The sequence below is a fragment of the Maylandia zebra genome, linkage group LG2, assembly GCF_041146795.1.
Source record: "Maylandia zebra isolate NMK-2024a linkage group LG2, Mzebra_GT3a, whole genome shotgun sequence".
NCBI classification, from domain to species: Eukaryota; Metazoa; Chordata; class Actinopteri; order Cichliformes; family Cichlidae; genus Maylandia; species Maylandia zebra.
This window is the reverse complement of record NC_135168.1, coordinates 13,229,693-13,255,483: the sequence shown is the minus strand read 5'-3', so window position 1 is coordinate 13,255,483 and position 25,791 is coordinate 13,229,693. Positions and strand designations below refer to the sequence as shown.

General features: G+C 43.5%; 1 long non-coding RNA gene across 1 annotated transcript; it reads right to left on the bottom strand.

The window, feature by feature from the left end:
- Nucleotides 1-19,919: 19,919 nt before the first annotated feature.
- On the bottom strand, nt 19,920-21,595 carry LOC143413592 (uncharacterized). The gene is made up of 2 exons (XR_013094199.1): nt 20,389-21,595; nt 19,920-20,063 (listed from the first exon to the last, which is right to left on the bottom strand). It is a non-coding gene; the product is annotated as an uncharacterized LOC143413592 (long non-coding RNA).
- Between the last annotated feature and the right edge of the window lie 4,196 nt (nt 21,596-25,791).

The following is a 25,791-nucleotide window of genomic DNA, read 5'->3' as shown; positions in this document are numbered from 1 at the left end:
AAGGAACATGGTACAACATTAACACACATAATATAAATATGAGGATAAAACCATGCCGTATAAATATCAATAAACAAACATGCAATATAAATATCACAATAAAATCATGCAAATAAAATCAACACTATGTACCAATACACAGATTGATAAAACATAAAAACACAAATATCCACTGTGTGACATCTGCGTGTGATTATCAGTTCAAAGAGGGAGAGAGGAAAGAGGGGAAAGAACAAGGTCAGGAAGAATCAGGTAAGGAAGCAGACAGGGAGCAGTGACAGTTACAGCAGAAACTGTTAAACTGCTTGAGAGAGTTGATCACCAAACACTGATAGATTTGCCAACCTCGAGGTGAGGTGACGTTAAAATAAAAGAAACAATCTGCAGAGCCATGTTAGTCGTGTCTGCAGTGAAGAGCTTTTTATACATTGTACCATAGGCACAGTTGCCTCCATTTTTATAATTGTTTAAATTAATATTTTGTACATTTGTACATTTCAAGGACTCTATTTTTGGAGTGTATGTTTATGTATCTGTATTATATTATACGAACACTTTAAAAGTCTGTCCAAAGAATCACTCAGTTTACTTTTTACTCACTATGAGCATCATTCATCATTCTCCCCAGTAATTAAGGTCAGGATATGTATGTTTTTATTCCAATCCATTCTTCTTTTGCAGCGTTTAAATAACCTTGATCAGATTTGATGGTTTTGTTACAAACTTTTCAAAAACTGTTTGATTAGAGGTTTTTTTTTTTAAATTGAATATTGATTTATTGATCAGCATTCAAATATCTCAGTGAAAACAATAAAGATCTACCACAAAGCAAGAAACCGAGACAAGGCTAATCAAAAGGTACTGGCTGAAGCATGTTTATTAAATTGTGTTAAAATGTACAAAACAGTGATGTCATGTTTTGAGACTTGATGAATTTAAGAATCTTATGATTTAATACAGAAATTTGCAGACTTGCACAGAGAGGGTAAAATTATGATGACTGATAACAGAGACGAAGACAACAGACGACGAGGACAGGAAGGAACAGGGGTTTAAATGCACCAAGGAGACAGTCAGAGAGAACTCGGGACAACTGGAGGCATGTAGGGATGCAGGGACTGACAGAGACAGGGAAGAAGTCTCATCGTGACGAGTAAAGTTTATCTTGCCTGGCTGGGCAGCTCTCTGGGTGCTCAGCACCCCAAAGCTCTGATCCTAGAATCGCCCCTGGTTGAGACGCATTTTCTCTAAACACCGGGTCTCTGTGGCTTTTAAACACCTCAACACGCTGCACCAAACACTGGTCCACCCCAAGGATCGGGTCCCCCGACACAAACAGAGTAACATAGTGTACGCTGTTAAGTGCAGGAGGATTGGCAGGATTTATACATCGGGGAAACCAAACAACCTCTGGCTAAGAGGACGGCACAACACAGAAGAGCCACCTCGTCAGGCCAGGACTCTGCAGTCTATTTACACCTACAGGCCAGTGGACACTCTATCAATGATGAGGATGTGACATCCTGGACAGGGAGGAACGCTGGTTTGAGGGCGGAGTCAAGGAGGCCATTTACGTGAAAAGGGAAAGACCATCTCTGAATGGAGGAGGGGCCTAAGGGTCCATCTGTCACATCTTACATGCTGTGATTGCAGCCATTCCCCAACTCTCTGTGAATGGGACTCATGGACATGGATCAGTGGTTGTTGATCAATGGTCATGAGAATTTGCATGATTAAGATGAAGGAACTGACCTCAGCCCCAGTGGGCTGGTTTCAGTCATTATGCAAATGTCCTGTTTATAAGACTGAAACCTGCAGCTGAGACTGAAGACGTCACCTGATGATGACGAAACGTTTCTCCCACAAAACGCTGCGTCCAGATGAACAGAACCAACTTTTGGAGACTCGTCTCTTGTTCTGACTCACAGTTTTGTGTCTCTTGCAGCTGTTTCATCGGGCATGTTTGTTGTGACCCAGAGTCCAGATGTTTCTGTCATGGAGGGAGAGACAGTAAGCATCACCTGCTGCTGGACAAGAACGTCTGAAAGATTCAGAGTGGCCTGGCTGAAAAATCAAACAATAATTAAGAGAGAGACCAACGCAAATCAATCTCCAAGTCTCTGAAAAAGGAGGCAAAGACTCATCTTTGAACATTTCAAACATCAGAGGATTCAGGAACATACATCTGTAAAGTGACTGTAGAGATTCCATCTTTAACTGTGTCTAAAGGAAATGGGACCATCATCACAGTCAGAGAGAAGACGGTGAATAACAACAACAACCACACAGACTCCAGTGAGTGAACACGTTCAGTTTGGTGACCAACACGCCTCCAAAATATGTCAACGTCACCTTATACAGATTAAACGCTGTCACATGAAAGTCTAGTCTGTCACGTGTCTGTGCTGTTACCGTACACGTGGCAGCCTTTGGTCGTCTGAAGGGACGATTAATAAACATTGAATCCTCCAAACCAGAGCGATGAAACTACCTGAACGTCTGTCAGCTGAAAACCTTCAAACTTACAGACGTTTGTGACGACTGGCTTAGAAAAAACTTTACAAACTTGTTCAGCATTTTTGGTTTTGTTTTAAATTTATCTGATGATTCCAAAAACACTGCTGATTAAAAATGAATGATTGACTTTTGACTGATTGTCTCATTTAATGAATTAATTAATACTTATCATAGTAAACTCCTCTGGGTTACCATAGTAACACGACCAGTAAAGATGCTTTGGCATGCAGACTGGAGCAGCAGGGATCAAACCACCGACCTTTCTATTGTCAGGTGACCTGCTCCACCTCCTGAGCCCCACTTCTCATGACAAATGACTTCCTTTTCTTTTTCTATTATTCTCACTGACACTTGAGGATTGATCATGTTTGATTAGAGCTGCTGCTTATTCTGCAGCCACAGGATGTGCCGAGGCTCAGGGAGGGGCAGCCATGTGACCAGTTCGGCTGAGAGAAAGAAGACATCAAAGACGTGCTGTGGAGGAGCCAGATATGAATAATAACTCATGATTAAACACGTAGAGGTGTATTAACACACAGTGAGTGAAGAAGAAACACCCAGTGCATCATGGGAGTCCCCCAGCAGCCTACACCTATTGGGTGGTTGTTACATGTACAAGATTCAAACTTGTGATTTGAACGAAATAATTTCATGTTTCTGTGGTGAACATAATTAAATCATGTAGCATCTGCATGAAATTCAGCAACTTAATTCTTGTTCTTGTTGAGATGACAGGATACAATCTAGTCAGAGTGGTTCGTTACCTGGACTCACGAAGTTCACAAGATCACATTAGATGTCAAACTGCAGGAAAATCACTGGAGTTTTCAGCAGCAGACAACTACGCCCACAACAACAGACAGGCCCGGCCCTAACCAATCTGGCGCCCTAGGCAAGATTTTAGGTGGCGCTCCCCCTACATCGGCAGTGTAGTGTATGTACTCACAAGAAACCGAATAGCTTTGTCTTTGACCTTTTTTTTTTTTACTTAAAGAAAGCAAATTCACAATCAGAATAATTAACAAGATAAAAAAAAAAGATATGAATAAATAAATGAATACAAAAAATAAAAAATGAATATATGAAATACAGTAAATTTTATATACATAAACACAATAAAACGTGTCAACAAGTTGGATAAAATAAATTAAAAATACAATATAAATAAGGCACTGCACAAAACAAGATATTAAATAAACCAGTATGACTTTAACAACTATATTACAAAAAAGGGGATCCTACAGAGTTCTCTAGTTGTGCTTTTTAATACTGCATTAACTAGAATGACTTACAAATTACTGTACACCACCCCCTCATCAACCTCACATCACCTGCTACAGCCTTACTCTCCTAGTCTTTCTTGCAGCAAAGTCATCTACAACATCATCATATGACAACTGATTTGAGACCACATGATTTATGCTTATGATGGAAAGTCCACTGAGACGTTCTTGCATCATAGTAGATCTCAGGTAGGTTTTAATGAGTTTGAGCTTAGAGAAGCTTCTTTCAGCAGCAGCTACTGTAACAGGAAGAGTGGCAAAGATTCTCAGAGCAACCCACATGTTGGGGTAAATTTCTACCAGCTTCTTCTCATGCAGGAAGGTCAAGAGTTCCATGTTTGTCATGTTCTTTGATGGCAATGGTGGGAAATTCTGCATTTCCATTGCAAGTTCTGTGCCATTAATGTCCGGCTGGCTGTCATGGGTCAGAGTAGTACTCAGTGTTTGGCACTGCTGTAGCAGCTCTTCTTTTTGTAAGTTGTGGAAATCGAGGAGTACTCCAAACTTGTCATTCACCTCTCCAAGGTTCTGAAATCTCTCATCAAGTGAAGAGATGGCTGTATCCACTACCACATTAAAAAATGTGGTTTCCATTTTTTTTAAGTGCATCTTGTATGGGCTCATCTGGAGACTCATAACCGAAGTGCCTTTTGGTGGTTCTCAATCGCTTTTGTTTGAGTTCAGCCTCCACATTCATTTCTTCACACATCTCCTTTGCCGTTGTCTGTGCATCAGAAAATCCAGTGTTTCTGTAGCTGGTGAGGGAATCTTTGGTTTTCTTTAGCAAGTCGACAGCCACATCTAGCTGCATGGAGGCCGACTGCATGAGTTTACTCACATACTGGATCTTGCTGAGAATGTCATACCAGATGGCTGTACAAATGCAAAAACGATAGGATCCAATCTCCTCAGCCAAAGACTGGGCTTCAACACTGACCACAGGGTCTGTAGCTGTTTCCCTCACCTCCAGAAGAGCCTCTCTGACTTGCCGAGCCTGATATCTGACTGCCTCAATGCTTTTTATCCTGCTTTCCCATCTGGTCTCAGCCCATGATTTCAAGGTGGTTTTCACATGTTTCAGGAGAACACCCCACCTATGGGTGGAGGCTGAGAGGAGCTTGAATAATTTTGCTAAATGCCCAAAGTAGCCAAGGGCATCTGGTGAGCTTTTTGCAGCATCAGCTACTACCAGATTTAAAGTGTGGGCACCACATGGGACCAAAAAAGCTCTTGAGTTTAGCTGAAGCAACCTTGCCTGAACACCTTTATTTTTTCCCTTCATGTTGGCCCCATTGTCATAGGACTGTCCTCTGCAGTCTTCAAAAGGAATGTTAAGCTCCTCTATCCGTTTTAGCATGAGAGTTGACAAATGATCTCCTGTTGATTCCTCTGCAACAAGAAAGCCCAGGAAATGCTCTTTAACTTGTGGTATGTCTTCTCCTGACACTATCCATGTGGTAGATGGCCCAGGGGTGGGATTTAGAAACTTCAACAGTGCATCTGAAGAGAGGAGTATGTGACACCACTGAGTATTAAAGTCTAATAATAAAAACATATGATTCCAGGAATAAAATGAAATGATATAATATAAATGAAAAACCAAAGAGATATATGTATGATGTTAACTGATATGCAAATTAGATTAGATTCAATTTATTGTCATCATTACAGTGAAATGCTGAATAGCAGAATGCAAAGTAACAGTATAATATCATATGAGAATGTTATGTTATGATTATCTTTGACCGAATCACAGCAGTGCTCATATTAAAAAACAGCATTCCCTCTCATGTGATATTGCTTAATTAACATTAATGATGTGCACTTTAACAACTAGGCTTACAACTATAATATATACAGGGGTGGAAAAGTGACTATTACCTGCAGGGTAAACGTTAGCTAACCAGAAGGCAATAACAATGTAAACAAAAAACACCTGCTTAAAAGATGAATACAAATGAGGAATGGTGGGAAAGGTGGGAGTACTGTAATTACCTAACGTTACATTATTATTTTCCATAACAATTTAGCCCCCTCCACAATATTAACTGACGTTAAAACAGTTAACTAGCTATTTATTGATTAGCAATTAGCGAATCATGTAACATTAGCTTAATGCTAAAAATTTAGGTTACTATCACATTCAAATAATTTCATGTAGGCTAACGTTACCTACCTCTGTCTTTTTCTCGTTTCTCCTCCTCTTCTTTTCTCTTTTTTCTTCCCTGGCCACCTGACAGTTTTGGCCGTTTTGACATCTTGTGTTGATTTTTTGATGTGGTGACGTCCAAAAGGAACCTTGATACGGGAAGGGAGGGGGCGCACCGTGCGGGGAGGGGGAGCGTAATGTTCTAACAAATAATATTTCTATTAAATAAGCTTTACTTTGCATTTTAATTAACGTGGGATTATTTTTTGTATTTAGAAATAATAGTACCAACTTTTTTTTTTTTTTTCAACATTTGTGGCACTGGCGTGGCGCCCCCTGATGGACGGCCCTGACAACAGATTTCTTTGAGTGTAACTAAAGGAGGATTCAGGGTCACCTGGTCCAGCCCTAACTATATGCTTTAGCAAAAAGGAAAGTTTGAAGCCTAATCTTGAAAGTAGAGATAGTGTCTGTCTCCTGAATCCAAACTGGAAGCTGGTTCCACAGAAGAGGGGCCTGAAAACTGAAGGCTCTGCCTCCCATTCTACTTTAACCCTTAGATGCACACGTGGGGTCAAAAATGACCCCAGGGGTTGTTTTTCTCCAAAATCTTTAAAATGCAAAGTTGTAATATATTCATATTCCAGGTATTCCTCATAAAATATGTTTGTAACATGAGGCCATTTGCATTTTTATTTATTTTTTCATTAATTAAAAAAATGCAGTTTTTGTATCACTACCCCACTCTTCCACAAGTGGGGTTAAAAATGACTCCAAGCAGTTCCTATGGAATCTTCTATGAAACTTTCATTCTTAGCAACTCTGACTGTTCCACTTACACTTCTGATGGATCAAGAATTAATTTTTGCACAGTAACGTACATGATTTATAGTCAGGGCTGCACATAAGTGGTCCACAGGTGTGCATTCGCTGTCAAAATATGAGCATTCCCGGAAATTCAGAGAATACACGCTTCTTTTGCGGTGGAGGAGCACCTGTCACGGTCCTGGGTCTCCTGACCCAGCGTTTTTAGTTCTTTGTGATGTTTGTATTTTTGTACTTGTGTAAGTTATTCTATGGTTTCTAGTTTCGATCCCTTGCCCTTCATGTTGCTCTGTGTCCCCTCTGTTCTGTGTAAGTCTGTGTCTGCATGTTTGAGTTCCCATCTGTGCCCTCCTTCTGTGTCTCATTCCCCTCGTTACTCCCCAGTGTATTTAAACCCTGTGTTTCTCTGAGTCAGTGTCGCGTCGTCTCTCTTGCTGTGTGTGATTCTCCCCGTGTCTTCTGGTATGTGTTATAATTAGCATTTCCCAGTTTAGTTTTGTATTGCTTGTGTTCTGTTTTCCAGCAATAAAGCTGTGCTTTTGAGTTCAAGTTCTGTCCCCGTGAGTTTGCGTTTGGGTCCAATCCCTGCCTGCCACACAGCGTTTCATGACAGTACGACGTGACCACAACATGGACCCAGCAGACTTACCCGGGGAGAGCGATCTGATACGTGTCCAACGCCTAGTCGAGTGGATAACCCACACTTCAAATACACGGGCAAAGATTGTGGGAATAAATGCTATCGAAGCAATCCTCGGAGGAAATTCCCATCTCCGCCAGGTCAGAGGATGTGTGGACTTATTGGCCAATGTGAATGAAGCCTGGGAGGCTCGGAAAAAATCAGACTTGGCCCAGCAGCAACAGACAACAGCCACCCTGGAGCAGCCACGTCAGCCACACCGGCCGGATGTGGTTTTGCCCGGCCCTTCGGCGCCGTCTGCGAGGAAGAAACGATGATCACGCCGCCAGCGCGCCACCCCACAGCCGGACGTTCGGACTTGTACATCGCCGGCTGTGGTGAGTAAGGACTCTTTTTCTGTGTCGAACCGTGGGACTATTCGTTCAGGGGTTGTGTTTTGTGCTACGGATGGTAATGTGAACAGTTTATCAGCTGCCCAGCCTCCTGAAGCTCTCTTAGCTGCCCAGCTACAAGCTGCGTCTCCTGTGTCCCCGCTAGCACAGCCATTAACTCCACCACAAGCTCCATTTTCACCTCTACCATCGCTTCAGTCATCAGTTCGGTCTGCCGCTCAGTCACCCTTAGCTCCATCTTCCACACTACCACCTGTTTCTCTTCCGCCACAACCATCACTACACTCAGCCATTCAGGCTGCTACTCAGTCAATCATTCAACCTATAGCCCTGCCATTAAGACACTCTGTAGCTGAGCCATTAGCCATCCAACCCGCAGCCAATTCAGCTGCTCCTCCACCCGTTACACCTCCACCACAACCGTCACTGCAGTCTCCAGTTCAGTCCCCTGCAGCTCAGCTTTCCCCAGTGCAGTCTCCAGTGTCTCCAGTGTCCCCAGTGCAGCCTCCCTTAGCACAGTCATCCACTCAACCACCAGCACCACAACCGTCACTACCTCTAGTTCATTCCCCTGTGAAGTCATTAACTCCACCACCTACTCCACTCTCACCACCACCGTTACTACAGACATCAGTTCAGTCCCTGTGCAGTCATTTACTTCTCCACCATTAGCAGCTCAGGTCCCCGTGTGTCCAGCAGCTCAGGTCCCCGTGTGTCCAGCAGCTCAGCTCGCACCTGAACCTTTGGCCCAGTTCCCCGTAGCAGTGCAGTTTTCTAGCCAGCTTAACGTTGAGCCCGGGGTCCCAATTCTCTCTGGCTCTACATCAGCTCCTGCTGGAAGCTCGGATGAGCTCATCCAGCACTCCGTGGCTCCCGTGCCGCCATCTACCTCGTCCGCTGGGGGTTCCAGTGAGCCCAGCCAGCACCTCCTCGTCTCCGCTGGAGGGTCCGAGGGGCCCGTTCAGCCTCCTGTCTCCGCTGGAGGGTCCGAGGGGCCCGTTGCTCCACCAGCGTCATCAGCTTCAGCGTCGCCTGGTCCAGCTTCTGCTTTGGCTTCGTCAGCCTTGTCTGGTCCAGCCTCCTCCGAGCCTTCATCCACGTCTGGTCCTGCCTCGCCTGGTCCTGTGCCCACCGAGCCTTGGCCAGTATGCCTGACACTTAAGAACCGCCGCTGCCTTCCGTGCGGCCGGCCCCTGAACTGCTCCGTCGTCTCCTTTGCCGCCGCCGCCGCCGCTGCCTTCCGTGCGGCCGGCCCCCTGAACTGCTCCGTCGTCTCCTTCGCCGCCGCCGCTGCCTTCCGCGCGGCCGGCCCCCTGAACTGATCCGTCGTCTCCTTCGCCGCCGCCGCTGCCTTCCGCGCGGCCGGCCGCCTGAACTGCTCCGTCGTCTCCTTCGCCGTTGCTGTCCGCATAGTCGGCCCCCTGAACTGCCCTGTGTTTGGGCTGTTTTCTTGGGCTCCGGTGTTTGCTGTGCTCCGCTTTTGTTATATAAAGTAACACGGCTGCTATGAGGCCAGCTAGGATCCCTGTGGCCCTACAAATGATCCAGGACGGATGGGATGAAGAGCCCATTGGAGGCATTGACTCAGAATCTCACATCTAAGATATAGAGGACCCAGACTATTGCCCCCCCCCCCCCCCCCCCCCCAACCCGAACAAGGCCAGTCAGATACAGAGGAGTCCTCTGAAGAGGAAATAAATATTGAGTCTAACAGAATGAGCCCCTCTTACTGCTCTAGCCACAATATTCTGAATTAGTCGGCCAGGGCTTGCACCTGGGTTTAGTACTTTCTCCCCAGTAAATGCATGGAAGATGTTCATGTCTGATAATTTAATAGAAGAGGTGCTGTCATACACAAACATGGAGGCACGAAGAGTAGCCACAGACAGGGGAAAGAGTGGAAAAATGTAATCAAACATAAGCTCCTGGCCTTCATTTGATTGACCATTCTTGCAGGAAGTGAGAAGAACTGGGATGTACCAGTCGGTGTGTTTTTTGGGAGTTCTCTGCATAACCCATTGTACAAGGCCACTATGTCAATTCAAAGATTTAAAGATTTCGCCCCTTTCTTGCACTTTGAGGACAAGAGGACCAGAGCCTACCGACTGAAAACAAACCACATGGCAGCTTTCTGCTACATATGGGGCCTGTTCCTGGTCAACTGCAGGCAGAAATTCATCCACAGTGATTGTGTTACAGTGGATGAACAACTTGTGCCTTTCAGAGGGAAGACCCAGCTTCTGCAGTATAGGCCGAGCAAGCATACAAAAGTGATACAAAAACTGAAAATTAATGAAAAAATAAATAAAAATGCAAAGGGCCTCATGTCACAATCATGTTTTATGAGAAATACCTCAAATATGAAACTATTACAACTCTTTGTTTTAAAGATTTTGAAGAATAACAACAGAGTTTATAGCAAAATGCATTGTTTCTATTTGGGGTAATTTTGACCCCACTCGTGGAAGAGTGTAGGTATTGGTAGGTTGTGCATCCAAGGGTTAAATACTCTAGGAACAACAAGTAGGCCTGCAGTGTGAGAGCAAAGTTCTCTAATAGGGTGATATGGTACTATAACAGGGGTCCCCAACTCCTGGACTCCGGTCCAAATCCAGACCCCAAGAGGATTTTGTCCGGATCACAAAGCAGTTTCTCATTTACCGTGTAGTTGGATAGTTTCTTCCTGCCGGCTGCCGTGGCGGACTTTTGAACTGCCACGACACGCAGCTATGCAGGTTAGCATCATGCTGGTCCACTCTCCCAGCCAGCTGTTGGCGGTAATGCACCACCAACTGCCAATAAAACGACAAAGAAGAACAAGCTATGTGGGTATGTGAGTTGATAGGTTACTGTCTTGGGCGCTTGCGCTTGCTGAGTGGATGAGTAAAAGAAGATGGCTTTGTCAAAAATACTTATAAAGTTATAAAGAGTGGAAATCTGAAGAGCTGTTATGAAATCAAACATAAGAACTTCAACCAAAGCTGTGCGCCTGGGTCTGACGGTAGAACAAGAAGAATAAATGAGGTATGAGCGGCTACACGGCTGATAACAGTCTGTGACAGCACAACAGCATACGAGTGTTCACTGTGAGCACGGTGGATTTTAGGAGGACACAAAAAGACTTTCACTGACTGGAAAATGATAAAGAGTGAAAGGAAGCTGCAGCAGAAACACTTTTTAGTTTGGAAGAGAAACAATGTAACACTTTTAGATGGAAACAAAGTAAAGTGCAACAATTTACCTTCAATAAAAAATAAATTACATCCTTAATAAAACTATAAACATTTGAACCGTTTGATACTGAAACATAAAATGAAATAAACTCCATAAACAATCAAAATGAATTCAAACTGATCAGCAACATTAACTCAGGAGCACAATATATGAAACACTTTAACCTACAAAACAAAAACGAATCAAACAGTTTGTGCTGATTTCTTTCTTTGATCAAAATAACAAAGTCAGCATTAATGGCTCCGACGAGCACGTTTTGCAGTGCACAGCTTTTCAAAGCAGCTTTGAAGCAGGATCCTGCAGCTCTCAGCTCCTGCTCAGTGTTTAGCTGGGACCTGGACTTGGTCTGCAGCAGCAGCAGAGAAGCCTCACAAAGATGAGACTAAAGGAAGAAGAACGCCCAGAGCCTGCTGCCCTCAGAGTGGATACTGCTTCTCTACACTCAGCCAGAATCCACTCAGTGTCTGTGATGTGAACTGCAGTCTCAGTGTGGAGTCAGACGTCAATGAACTGGTTCTGCTCTGCAAAGCTGAAACCAGTTGGAGCTGGTCATGCTGGGAACTGTTTTCATGGAAGTCCTTTTAAAAGTATCCCATCAGTGATGAAATATGCTGCTTGATATATGGAGTCACTGAGGCGGCATCATCATCAGTAGTGTCAACAAATTCATGCAGGTTCTCCAATGAATCTGTGTCTCCTTCATCGAGTCTCCTGCCCCACACTGCAAGCTTTCCAGTGACAGAGCTGATCTTGTGACCTGAGGGAGGTTTTTATCTTTCCCTTGAAGCTGTAGATTTACTTCATTTCCAAATATGTCACTCAGGTAGGCCAGTTTTGCCAGGAAGGTCTCATCACTAACTCTGCGACTTCATACTTGTGCTCCTGCTCCAAAAACATCTGATCTGCTCTCTGAGCTCAAAAACTCAGGACAAGACTTTTCCTGGTGACAGCCACCTGGCTTCACTGTGAAACAGCACAGCTTGATGTTCGGCTCCATCTCCTCACAGACAGCAGAGACACTCTTGTTTTTACTGGTCTGGTCTTTATAAAACCGACTAAACCAATAATTTCAGTCATAACCTCACTGAATTCAGAGGAAAGCTGCTCTCAGTGTGAAACACTCCAGCAGAGGGCGCTGTTAAGTCCTTATTGTAACACAGTTACTGTGTGCAGTTAGACTTCATACATAATCTGCACTTATTTCCATCAGACATGCTGTCAGTAAATGATTGGTTTCTATTGATTCTACTTCCTGTTGACTCGTTTGATGACAGTGAAACAATCACAGCTGATTGTGTGATGATGTAAACTGTCACTGTTACATTCAGTGTGTGTGACATAATGTTAGTGCAGGCTGATAACAGCCTGGTTCTGTTAGAAACACATGAACGTGTCCATAGATCAGTGTGTGTTTAACATGAGAGCTTCAGCCCTGCTGATGTGTTAAATAAAGACATGCAGGAAAACTGATGAGACTCTGAAATAACTCTTTATATTTATAATGTAACTCTGCATCAAAAGAACAACAAAGGATCCCAGACAGGTTTCTGTGAACAAAGACCATTCTGATGTTTCTGTGTTTCTAACACTTTGACATTATTAGTAAACAGACTGCAGTGAGCAGCATTTATAAAGAGCTTCTATATAAAGATATGACAGCTGTTTGACAAGTTTATCACTCTGTGTTTGGACCTGATCAGTCCAGCTGTTTACTTGAAATATGTTCATTTTGGGGTGGGTACAGTTTCCTCTGCGGTGGGTAGGGTGGGCTGCCCCGGGTCCTGTGGGGCTTGGCAGTGCTACTGTAGGCCGCGGTCTGGATGGACCTGGGCTCCCTTGCCTTGGTGGGTACCAGAGGACGGGGGTGCCTACTGGGGTCAGCGGGGGAGCTGGCCCTAGGGAGGGGCATCCTCCCCTCCCTCCTTTTCCTCCCCATCCCCGGCTACCTCCCTCTTCCCGCTCCACCACACTCACCCATACAGGTAGGGCCTTGGGGTGCGGGTGTGTCACAGGAGTGCAGGTGAGACATCCCCCCCCCCCGTCCCCTTCTGGCCACCTGTGCCTCAATTTTATCTCACAACTTAGACATCCACATTACTTACACTCTCATAACACACACATATATATAGGGCCTTGAGGGTGGGCACGTTAACGGCGTCCAGTGGACGGTCTGTGTACTCAAACCTACCTCTGGCGCTGGTGCCCACCTCTCAATTTTAAATCCATGTAGACATTGAGGGTTCTCGGGAGGGGCCATGCTAACACCTGCTGCTCTCTGGCAGCAGCACCATTTTTTAGTTTTAAATGCACTTTAGAGCAACACGCAGCAACACTACACATGAGCGGGAGGAGGGAGGTATGGGGTCTTCACACACCCCCGTTCTCTGCTAGCCATCGGGGCGGGGGGGCTGGGAGGAGATGTTGGCTGTCCGATTGGCCTCCCTGCTGCTGCGGAGCCTGGGACGGTCTGCTTGCCTCCACCCCGGGGGGAAGGGTAACATCTCTTGGGTCTGGGTTCTGCTTCCCCCTCTGGGGGCGAGGGTACCTGGACCCGGGGTATAGAGTATGTTTGGGGAGTGTGATTGGGTGTACATGTCCATTTATGTCAGTCCTTACGTTGGGTGAGTGCTGAGTGTTTGTATATGTGTGCATGAGGGTGGGAACGCATGTTTGTGTCTGTGTGTGCCTGTTTGTCTGTGTCTATATGTCAGGTCGGGTCTTAGACTCCACCTCTCTGGGAACTCCCAGGCCCTCCAAGGCCTATCTCCCCTCACCACACTCCCTGCTGGTGACTGATGCCCTCAGGGGTCGGTGCATTGGTGGTTCTTGGTGTCCGGGGCTGGGCGCTCAGGTATGTACCGGCTCACTCCCGGTGGCTACCTGGCGGGGCCTGGCGCCTGTTGCTCGGTCAGGCCTCCTCCGGGGTGTGGGGGGCCCTCGGGCCTCTGGCCTCTGGGCCTGCGGCTCGGTTCACTCTGGCACAGCCGGCTGCCGGCGGAGCCGTTGGGCACGCTGGTGAAGCCCCCTCTAGCTTCTGCTCGGTGGCTACTGGGTGACGCCTCGTCTGGGGATCCTCAGCCCTTCCCATGAGGGTGGCACAGATGCCCCTCCGGTTGTCCTCCTTGGGCTCTCGCACTCTGGGGCCTGGATCTCCTCCATGCCTGTTTCATGCCCTGGGGGACGGGGCTATGGCTCGCTACATCCTCTTGCAGACCATTACATGTGGAAAACATTTGAATACAAGCACGCTGATCCACACAGGTGTGCACACGGGTGTTCACTGTTCGTAGACTTAAATTACACCTTTCTTGGCTGCTACTTCAAAGCACATTGTGCGCTGTCTGTCCTGCGTGCTGCACAACACATTATTTGACCACAAGTGTCTGTGAAGGTTCTCAGTCATCCAGGTCATCGTAGTCAAAGGAGCCTCTGTCAGCTAGAGCTGGGCGATAGAACGATAACGATATGTATCGCGATATAACTTTTACTCGATAGAGAAATTAAGCTATCGCGATAGACCTCGCCGCTCTTGTCCTCTTAAAAATAAAAATAAAAAAAAGGTCAGCCAATCCAAATTAAGTAGCGCAGAGCCGAACCAATCACAGCCGCAGCGTCACATCACGTGACTTGTTACGTACAGCACAAGTGCCAAGCCGCACGTGTGTTTGTTTGGGAAGCAGCCAGCGGGTAATGGAGGAAATGAGTGTGCCGACTAGAAAATTCAACCGAGCGTGACCGAAGAAAAACCAGATGATGGTTCGAATGCCGGAGAGATTGTCGAACGGAAGAGCCATAGAAGTTCCATAGTGTGAAGGTATTTCGGCTATTTCAAGTCTGACAAAAACAGAGTAGCGTGCACTGTAAATTGTGCCGAAAGCAAGTCTGGAAATACAATAAACTGGTGCATGCGTCACACTGTGCGCCACGTTATTGTTTCGGTGAAATGAATTTCTACAATACTGTTACTGTTAATTCTACTCTCTGCAGTGTTTAAATGCTTACATATACACACAGTTACTGTCCGTCCACACATACGACTCGGTTCTGCTTCTATGCCCCAGCTTTGTTTACTTTTTCCCACCGAGGCTTCTAGACTTCTGATTGGCCAACATTTCTGCACGGTTAGGAATCTAGCGCCACCTGCTGCTTTGGCATGTTCATAGCAGCGTTTTCTTTCATTTCTGCCTTTATGTGTGGACGGGATTATTTTTTAAAACGAAAACGGAAAATCTCCGTTTTCAAAAACACCCGTGTACGTGTGGACGTAGCCTCAGTCTCTGACTGGAAGCGCTAATTTGTCATTCGGCTTTTGTCAGACTAAAGTAACTGTTAAAACTGTTTGAAAAGCTAAGCTATACAACAAGGAGAGATTGAGAATTTCCTTTTAGTTCTCAGTTTATTTGATATTGACAAAAGTTAGTCATTTTTGTCTGTTCTTCTGTAAAACAAACTAAGATTTATTTTTAGAATTAATATTTTGTTTCTAAGTGGAATTGACAATTTAGTCTGTTTCGTTTGTTCTATTTTGAAACTTAAACGCTTTAGCGGCTGCCTTTTGTGTAGTTTGCAATATTTGGCTTTATTTATCTGAAAAAGTCTCATGTTCCTGAAGTACATCTACCCTGTTGAACTTATTATGGGAAATAAATATTTAAATAAAAACAAGCTGCTGATTATTTCACATTTTACTTGTGAGCAACGGCACATTTAAATCTTACAAATATAGTTATTTGGCTGATATCGTGATAGATATCGTTATCGCCTGAAATGAAAAAAACATGTCGTGATATGAAAAAAATCTCATATCGCCCAGCTCTACTGTCAGCAAAGAGGCACAGAAAAGAAGATCAGACACCAGCGAGGGAGGATAAGAAGGACAGACGCAACAACATTGTCATCCCCTATGTAGCCGGTGTATCAGAAAAACTCAGGAGAGTTTTCTCCAAGCATGACATCCCGGTGTATTTCAGACCCAGCAACACGCTCAGACAAAAACTGGTTCACCCGAAAGATAAAACGCCAAAACACAGACTTAACAACGTGGTGTTTGCTGTACAGTGCAGCGAGGAATGCCCAGACCTCTACATTGGAGAGACCAAACAGCCACTTCACAAGCGCATGGCACAACATAGAAGAGCCACCTCCACAGGACAAGACTCAGCAGTCCATCTGCATCTTAAGGACAAAGGACACTCCTTCGAGGATGCCAATGTTCACATTTTGGACAGAGAGGACAGATGGTTTGAAAGAGGAGTGAAAGAAGCATCTATGTCCACTGTGAGCGACCATCTTTGAACAGAGGCGGGGTTTACGACATCAACTCTCTGCCATCTATAATCCAGTTTTGAGATCCCTTCCCAGACGCCTTAACGCCCACTCACATCCTGGGCCATCTGATCTCAGGAATTCGCATGACAAGGTGGGGCCAGGTTTCACAATGAACTCACCCGAAACTCTGGCTGATTGGGACCCACACCCAGTTTCACACCTTGGCTCAGGCGATTAGAGGATCATCAGGGGGTCCTTTTGTCCCTCTGTGGGGGGTCACTCCCACTAGGTTTATATCTGGGACTCTCCACCATTTGACCTTAGAACTGAAGAAGCTTCTCGGATGAGAGGTGAAACGTCTTCAAGCAACTTAAAGAAGTCCAGACGCTTTTCTTTGCAAGCTCCTTTGACATTTGACCACAAGCAATCTTTTCTGGTTTGACGCCGTCTTTGTAGCCAGAAACCAGCTCTCTCCTCGGCTTCCTCCACTACACGCTTCCCCCACGCCAGTCTCCTCCGTCACTATAAAGGGGAGAGTCATGAGCTCCATCACCCTCACCTGTGCCGTCCAACGTCCCGCCACCAGCCTCCACTGCAGCAGGCCAGAGACCACAACCCTGCCACAATAAGTAAAAGTATATCCTTGCTGTACCCTTAATGCTAAATGTGCTAAATTAACCGCTGCCTTTGCCCCTTTGGGATTATTCTTATGTCACTGGGATGTTGACCTTTGACCTTCACATTAGAGAGATGGGCAGACATAATTAGTGTATGAATTTTAAAGTAACAGGTAATAAAGAGAGTGCAGCAAATGTAGTCAGGTTTATTACTCTGTATCACACATGAGTGCCCGAGGGAGGCGGGGCTGACTGGGGAGACACAGGAAACAGAGAGACAGGGCTGACTCGACATGAAACGATGAAACGTGGGACACGGGAACAGAAACTAAACACAGGCTGAAATGAACACTGAGGGAGGGAGAACTAAGATTACTGAGAGCCTGATAAATAAGAAGAACAAAAACCAAGAAAAACAAGAGTCAAAGAAAACCAAAAACACAAAGCATTGGGCCAGGACCCACTGCTGTGACATTTATATGTGATAAAAACATTAAAAACTGCTCAGATGTCGAAATCTTTCTACGTATACTTTAGGTTCAGCTCTCCAGCCTGGCATTTGGTTAAGCATGATTCAAACATTTGATTTTGTTTAACTGGTTTTAATTATAGTTACTTTTTGTGAACATTTGTTGCAGCATTTAAAAATACATCATTTATTTTCAAACTTTTATTTGATTTAGAGCATCATATTTGACCAACGTAAATGTTTTAATTTCATATAAAATAACTGAAACAGTGAACTAAATATCTGAAATCTTTCCTTCCTTAAAAGTTATAATCCTACTTAAGTTATAGTGCAAACGCTTAAGCAACAAATATACTTGATGCTAATTAATTAATATTTCCCTTTGATGTTGCAACTATGCGGTCACTTCTGTCTTTAAACAAAATAATATTTTCCAGTTACAGAAATCATAAAGTCCAAACTAAAGTGCTACTGTTGCTATATGCATTTTATATAAATCATGGATGATGGTCCTAACATGAAGGAAGAGAAAGTTACAGGTTGCATCCTTTGACTTTGTCTCCGTGCCTTTGGGCGATTTTCAGAAGGACAGATGTTTCTGTTCAATTCTTAAATCAATTTTTTCAAACACAAACACTATTTTAAAGCTTCTAGAGAGTAAAATATTAATGATAATTATAATAACAATAATAAAAACAAAAGCTCTCAGATCCATCAAACCAAGCAGCAGAAAGAACAATAACTGAAGAGAAAACTTTAACCTTGTAGACTTCATTATGTTCCAGCTGCTCTACAGACGCTGTGACCTCGAACTTAAGCAGGTCGTAACGTATGTGCAGCTCAATAACAGCTCAATACTCTCCGCAGGAGTAGTCCAGCAGTAGAAATCAGTCCAATAACAAGGTGTGTAACATCTAGCAGGGTGACAGAAAAACCCAGGGTAACTTCTAAGGACCTCAACGTCTCTCTCACATTGTGTTTTTTAAACATGCTTCCATTTGTCACTTCAGTCTTTACTCTGAAATACAGGAAGAGAAATCATGGCTGAAACAATTTCTCATGAAACCAGGGGTGTGGTCCAACAGTCAGTTTGGTGAGGAAGGTTCCTAACTGAGAGAAGTGACCCAGAAGTATCTGTGTAGCAGCCACAATGAATCCAGATCATGAGCTTTATTAACTGATCAAAGTCTCTTCTTTCATCTTCTGTATCATTCAGTTTGCATTGGTAATGCCCATTATTGTAATGCTTTTTTAAGACCAGCAAAACTTTATTTCACTTTGGGTTAGCTGGGATAAGTGATGGATGGAGGGAATTTTACTTCAGCCACAGAAATCCTAAACAGGAAGGAGGAGCAGAGTTACAGTGGATCACTATCCAGCAGGGAAACAAGGTTTATTTCAATTTCTTGGCCATGAGTGAGATTTACTGAGTGGGCAAATTAGGGAGACGACACCATCAGATCCCGAGCCCTCCATGTGTTAATCAAGAGACGGCTGCTGTGCTACATCCATAAATAATGAATAAATTAGGAGCTAAAGCTGAAAGGACAGTTTATTTGTACCATCTTCACGTGAACACATTCAAGAACATCACAGATGAAGAAACATTAAAAACTTCCACACTACATAAAGCAAGAAAAATAGTTTTTCTTTCAGGTGGTTTCAGAAAAACAGAAACATCAAACATCTCCAAGACTCTCTTTGAAAGAACTAAAAACCTTTGTTCTCATGGTCCAATCATGAGTGAACTCCCCGATGAAGCCTTGTGTGCTAAAACATGTCAGAGTTTTAAAGGTTAAACATGAGTTTCCAAAACGTTTTGCTGGAGAACAATGAACTATTTGACTGAGTTTCAATCATTTACAGACGAGCAAAACCAGGACAGAGAAAAAAGGACAAAACTGACTCAGTAAAACAACAGAAAAGAAGATCCCATGTAGATCTGTATTATGTAGAAGTTCAGCCCAGCAACCAGTTCAGTTCAACACAAGTTTAAATGATTCTATCTGAACTCTGTGGAGCCTGATCTCAAGCTTTTTGAGTCTGACACAGAAACCAGAGGATCTTTCTGTGTCTTCAGATTCACTGTGATCCAGTGATGGGAGTGATTTCAGCCCTGAGTGATCGCGCTGATGTTTGCACAGAGCAGACAATGAGGTGAATGTTTGGGCACATTGGTAACAGTGAAACAGTTTATTAGTAACGTGGGATCGTTTGTGTGCAGAGTATGAACTGAGATTCCTGAAGCTCTTGTCACACTGGTCACAGCTGTAGTTTCCTTCCATGTGTGTACGTTCATGAATGTTACAAGTACTTGAATGTGAGAAGCTTCTGTCACAGTGTCTGCACTTGTGTGGTTTCTCTCCTGTGTGGACTCGTTTGTGTGATTTAAGCTTCCATGCAGTGGTAAAGGATGACCCACACTGATCACAGAAGTGCTTTTTAACCCCACTGTGAATCAGTTCATGTTGTTTTAAATCACTTGATGTGGTGAAGCTTCTCCCACATTCTTTGCAGTATTTCAGTTTGTCTCCAGTGTGTCTACGTTGATGTGTTTTAAGGGCAGCTTGCCGACTGAAAGTTTTTCCACAGAGGTCACAATGAAAGTCTTTCCCACCACCACAGTGATGACAGGGTTGAGAACTGGATCCATCTGTGTCGCTCTGCTTCTAAACAAAGACACAAAGACAGTGTAAGTCAGTCCTTCAACATTTGTATCCTGAACGTCGCCTGAAATAAACAGCATCTCTGCAGACGTCCAACTACATTTGACTGTTTCAGTTAACACACTCAGTTTACTGGGCTGCAATAACTACAATACTACCACCATAATACTACAGTAATACTAAAATCATAACTGAAAGGAAAATCTGAATAATCACTCAGAGCTGCTTTACCATGCAGTAGAATTGCTAACATGCTAACACAGTTTAATGAGCAGAGTTGTTCCAAACAGTCAGGCTAAAATGACAAGATAACAATATAAATACATACCTCACAGTAGCTGCACTTGTAGAGTCTCTTTCTGGTGTGGATCTGAAGGTGTCGTCTCAGGTCATGTGGAGATTTAAAAGTCTTCTCACACAGGTCACATTGATAAGGTCTCTCCTCAGTGTGGGTAAACATGTGTTGTTGTAAGTGTGCGTCTCTTGTAAACTGTTTGCCACACTGTTCACAGCAGTACACATCATGTCTGGTGTGAATGCGTAGGTGTGCATTTCGGTTCCCTCTCTGGCTGAAAGTTTTTCCACAGATGTCACAGCTGTATGCCTTAATTCCAGAGTGGGTAACTAGATGCCTCTGTAAACTGCTACTTTGAGTAAAAGCTCTGCCACACTGATCACAGCTGTATGCTTTAACTCCACTGTGGATGAGCTGGTGTTGTTTTAGGTAACCCTTCAAGGAAAAAGACTTTCCACACAAGTCACAGCTGAACGGTCTCTCTCCAGTGTGGATGACCTGATGCTGTTTTAGTGAAGCCTTCAGAGTAAACTCCATCCCACACTCGTCACAGCTGTATGCCTTAATTCCAGAGTGGGTAACTAGATGACTCTGTAAGCTGCTACTTTGAGTAAAAGCTCTGCCACACAAGTCACAGCTGAACGGTCTCTCTCCAGTGTGGATGACCTGATGCTGTTTTAGTGAAGCCTTCAGAGTAAACTCCATCCCACACTCGTCACAGCTGTATGCCTTAATTCCAGAGTGGGTAACTAGATGACTCTGTAAGTGGCTACTTTGAGTAAAAGCTCTGCCACACTGATCACAGCTGTATGCCTTAATTCCAGAGTGGGTAACTAGATGTTTCTGTAAGTTGCTACTGTCAGTAAAAGCTCTGCCACACTGATCACAGCTGTACGCTTTAACTCCACTGTGGATGAGTTGGTGTTGTTTTAGGGAACCCTTGAAGGAAAAAGACTTTCCACACAAGTCACAGCTGAACGGTCTCTCTCCAGTGTGGATGACCTGATGCTGTTTTAGTTTAGCCCTCACAGTAAAACCCTTCCCACACAAGTGACAGCTGAACGGTCTCTCTCCAGTGTGGATGACCTGATGCTGTTTTAGTGAAGCCTTCAGAGTAAAACCCTTCCCACACTCGTCACAGGTGTGTTTTTTCTCTCCCTTTCTTCTGTGAGGTTTGTCGGCCTCCTGAGAGCGCTGACTTCTGGCTCCATGTTGGTCCTGCAGTGACAGAGATACAAACAGAGGCAGTGAGTGAAATGCAGTCGTGGAACAAACTCAACCTTCAAACTCCATTAACACTAGTTTTAAACCTGAAGGTGGAGCGTGGCACCAAACACCTTAAAGGTCTCTTATCCCCACCTGCTGGTAGTTCTAACACATTACATCCAACCTGCTGTTAAAGATAATTCATGACTGTTCAAACACTAAAATCATGCCCATCCCTCCTGATTGTACACACACACACACACACACACACACACACACACACACACACACACAATTTTATAATTTAGATTATTTTGTTGTTTCCTATTACATATTTCTATAATTTGTATAGATTTATACAGAATTATTCAGTGATAATAAATCCTATGTTTGTTTATTCTAAAGGAACCCCGTTAGCTTCCACAACAGATGTTGCTCGTCTTCCGTCAAATACTCACATAAAATATTACACAATAAAGTGGATTCAAGATATCCACATAATTTCACTCTTACATCCACAGTGAGGTTTCACAATTGTTCAAATATAAGCAATCAATAATAATAATAATAATAATATCAATAACATTGAGGCACATTACACAAATTTCAAAAACAAATCATGTCTTACAATATTTACAACAACTAAAAGCTCTGTAAATCGGCTTTTAAGTGTTCATTGAAGTTTTGAATAATTCTCTAATTTTTTAAGGCAACTTATTCCACTTAAAAGTTGCTCTAAATGTAACAGTTTTACAAAACGTTACTTTTAACTCGAGCATTTACTAAATTGCAGCTTGTTGAAAACTGTGTAATATGATGATGTATTTCATCTGGATACTGCAGCTGAGCAGAATAAATGTGGTGTGTTTAACAGAATTGCTTTCTTTAGAACTACAAGTAAGCCAGAGAATATTTTAGCCTGTACAGGAAGCCAAGAAAGGTTATTATGCATTTTATCAATATTAGTATAGTATGAACATCTTCACACTAATCTGGACGCCTTATTCTGGACTAACTGAAGTCTGTTAAGATCTGTCTTATTAGCTGCTGACCAACTGATTGAACAATACTCCAGATGAGACATTACTAGTGCATTAATGACATCTTTCATAACGAAGAAGTGATACACAAAGAGCATTTCATAGCCATAACTATGCCTTGTCGGCAGAGTTATGTGACATTAGTGATGTTTGTACTTTCAGCGTTAACTTGGTTTTAAAGCCTTTAAAATATACGCCGTTCAATAGTCGACCTTCATCTGACAGAGAATGTGATGATTTTGTGGATAATTAAAGTCAGTCATATATCCACAAACACAACAAGCTGAAAGTCAGTGATGCTGCTCGGTTTGCAGCCCTGAACATCACGGCACAAGCAGGATTCACTGCACTGTTAATGTTAGCTGTGTTATATTGCTGCCTCTGTTCGCTGGTGTCGAGCCAAATGCACTTTAACGTGTGTTTGAACGAGCTGAAGGTTCACTCGTTAAGCTGAAAGAAAGATGTTTTAATCACAGCAGTCACACATGTGTCCACTGTACCATCTGGAACTCTTCTTGTTTACACTCGTAATAACACAAACACTAAATCCTGCTTCTCTGGTGCTGTTGTGTAGCAGTGTGTACACCTGAGACTGTCACCTGTGTCTGTCCTGCACTCTCTCTCTGTTTCTTTCTCTCTGATTGTGGAATAAAAGTATGAACGTGTGTTTATAAGTTACACTTGTGTTTGAATCCTGCAGCTTATCACACATTTGATTTCCATGTGTGACGACTGCAAATGTCCAGAGTGAGGACAGACTGAGGGACCCACTGCTGCACATCATCTGTGAGGCTTTGCAGCCCTGATGATCCACCAGGACAAACTCAGCAGTGTGTGAGGAAGAGGAGGAGGAAGAGCCAGCAGCAGCTGACAGATGGAGAGAATAGACAGACTGTTCCCTGTTTGTGAAGGACTGCTAGGAAAGTTTAACATAACTGTCTGTGCTGAATCAGTCTTATTAGGTAATGTTCAAATAATGTGATCATCCCAGTGTTTTCAGTGTGGGAGAAAGTACTCAGGGCCTTCAAGTTACACACTATGAAAGGCAGCAACAAGTTTAATGTTCAGAAACCTAAAGTCTGTATCAGCAGCAGAATGGAGCTAAAAATAAATGTTGGTTTCAGTTCTATGAAGCTTTGAGTATTTTGGATCAGTAGCTGCTGTGTTTGTTGCATCATATTGCTGTAACTGTTTATATGCTTTATATATTCTGAGCTAAGTTGATCTATAGTGTTACATCATATTCTATAAGGATGTTATGTGTTTGTAGACTTTCTGCCCAGTTTGACCCATTTAGCAGAAGTCAGCCTGTTTAAGGCTCTGATATCTATTCTGTGTGACTTAAAGCAGTTATGACATGGTCTGATTTTCTCACCCAATAAAGGAATATTTCATATATCAGTCTACTCTTCATTCTATCAGACACAGTTATCACAGCTCCTGCATTTGCTTTTTACACATATATGTAAGCATTGAGCCACATTTAGTACCAACATGTTCTCCTTCATTTCTGTCAAACAAAGCTGTATGAAACGTTTCCAGCTGTTAGTATCATGGTTGCTAGGAAACCTGGGCAGCGCGACGGAGGCTAGACGTCCCATTTCACGAGCCTACGAGCCTCGCACTTCGGCCTTAGCGGTCTTTGAGTACGCGGCCCTTGAGGACTTTAAAGCTGCAGAACCTGAATCGGGATACAGCCATGATGATCTCCAGCCTCGTGCTCGCCAACATTCTCACCTGAGTTAAGAAGACGATCACTGAAATGGTCTCAGCAGGTCCTTTGATGACAGCAATGAAATGCAGTGGTAAGGCTTTTTGGGGATTAAGTTCGTTTTCATGGCAAAGAAGGACGATGCAGTTCATCTGATCACTCCTCATAACATTCTGGAGTGCAGGCAAAATGCTATTATAAAAACTTAAGCAGCAACTTCTCCAGGTTCCAATATTTATGCAATTCTCAAACCTTTTGGCCACGACTGTATAACCTCTTCTGAAGTTTAGTGGATATTATACATGGTTATGCTCAGGATGTGTCGGCCAGTTTCCACTGGAAACGCCTTTTGGTTAAACTGTCAGCGAGGAATTTGCATTTGCACTGTTACATTTTTATATAACTTTAATGCACATAAACAACAGCTGCTTGTTTCAGTGAAAATACATTGATGGCTTTTTAATAAAGTTGTGCAGCTGTAAAGTATTTTGTCTGGTGTCAATTCTATCGTCAGCTACATCGTTATGGCAAATGTTCAAATGTATATGGTGATAAATATCTTTGGTCATATGGTCCTGCTCTGTCTGTCACCTTCTGTGTTGAGCTCATTGTTTCCTCTGTAGTGGCTGAGCTGAGTCCAAGTAGCTGAAAATGTTCCTCTGCTGCTCCGTCAGACTCTCCTCCTCCTGCTGATCAGCTGGGACACAAAACAGATCTTTGTTAGGCTCCACACTGCACTGAAGAGTCAAAGTGTCTCATATGTTCATCTGACAAGTGAAAGAACACATTTTTGTTTCCCGAGGTGGGCAACTTGTTGGAAACAAACACAAAAGCTTTGAGCACTGATACCTGCCATTGCTGGCATTGAAAAATGCAACGCCAGCAATGTGGATTGTCAAGACTCAAACCAATCATCAAGCAAAGACAACAGGGATCATTTGTTTCTGTTTATTTAGCATTCACAGCATTTGTAGTTGCCTTCTGTGCAGGGGAAGTCCACGCACACTGTGTGGTACCGCCATCCGCAGAAGGTGCATTCAACCTCTGTAAGAGAAACGAGATTGTCTGAGACTGAAATGATATTCACTAAAGAAGTGGTGATTTGTAAAACTTCAAGTGTATGATAAGGTGAAAACAAATACACAACTGTATGTCATGTAGTTGAAGGTTTTTTTTCCTTTGGAAGACCGGAAAACACTGAAAGTTATAAATTAGTCCTTTATTTATCCAGGTAAAAAAAAATCTCATTGAGATTAAAAATCTCATTTCCAAGAGAGACCTGGCGTCATGGCAACACAAGTCACATACCACACAGGTATATAACATTTAAAACAAACACAATATCCCAACATGTGTAACAAATGTATTGTGCTTGAAACAAATTCAGAATAGGTGATAAAGCAGCTGCACATGTGTGTCACGAGTAAATCTGGCTGTATAACAAACAGAAACAAGTGATCCTGCTGTCTTTGCTCAATG